General features: G+C 35.9%; 1 protein-coding gene across 1 annotated transcript in view; it reads right to left on the bottom strand.

Annotated features, from left to right (window-relative positions):
- Window positions 1-596, bottom strand: part of ANKIB1 (ankyrin repeat and IBR domain containing 1) — a 45569-nt gene that overhangs the window by 17365 nt on the left and 27608 nt on the right.

Raw genomic sequence — 596 nt, 5'->3', positions numbered from 1 at the left:
GCAGGAACACAGGAACAAAGGAAAGGTTACGGCAACAGTTTTAAACTTTTTTTCCCACTAGCTAGTCTGCTATCAGACAAGCTTATGTTCATTACAGAAGGACCTCTGGTTTGGAGATACTTAAGATCTTAAGCTGGGAAAGACTGTACTGGAATCAATAACTAGTCTGTAATATGGCAATCTCAGCCATGGTTGAAAACTGTCACCTTTCACTTCTGTGGGACAGTAGTACACTTAAATCATTGACTTCTAGAGAGCCAAGACCTCTCACACAGTATTTGTTTCCAGAAAGGACTGAAAATAGCAAAAATTAACTTTAATAAACTCAGGTTTAAGTTAAAAGGTGACTAGTCAACCTATTACTGGGGGGAAGAAAGGTTGTGTTTTTGATGTTTTCAAATTTGTAAATCTGTGGATTTTTAATGAAGTGCAATCATGTACATATATATATATAATGTATTTGTATCTAGATCTGTATCTGTATAATAGTCACATCAAAGTGTTAAAGAACAACTTCCCACGGAAGAAGTTCTTTCCTCAACCCACTCCAAAAGAAGGATTTTTATACTGGGATGTCATATGACTAGAGAAAGAGT

The sequence above is a fragment of the Pterocles gutturalis genome, unplaced genomic scaffold (assembly GCF_000699245.1).
Source record: "Pterocles gutturalis isolate BGI_N339 unplaced genomic scaffold, ASM69924v1 scaffold13767, whole genome shotgun sequence".
Classification (NCBI taxonomy): domain Eukaryota; kingdom Metazoa; phylum Chordata; class Aves; order Pterocliformes; family Pteroclidae; genus Pterocles; species Pterocles gutturalis.
Note: the sequence above shows the minus strand (reverse complement) of the source record. Positions and strands in the feature narration are given on the sequence as shown.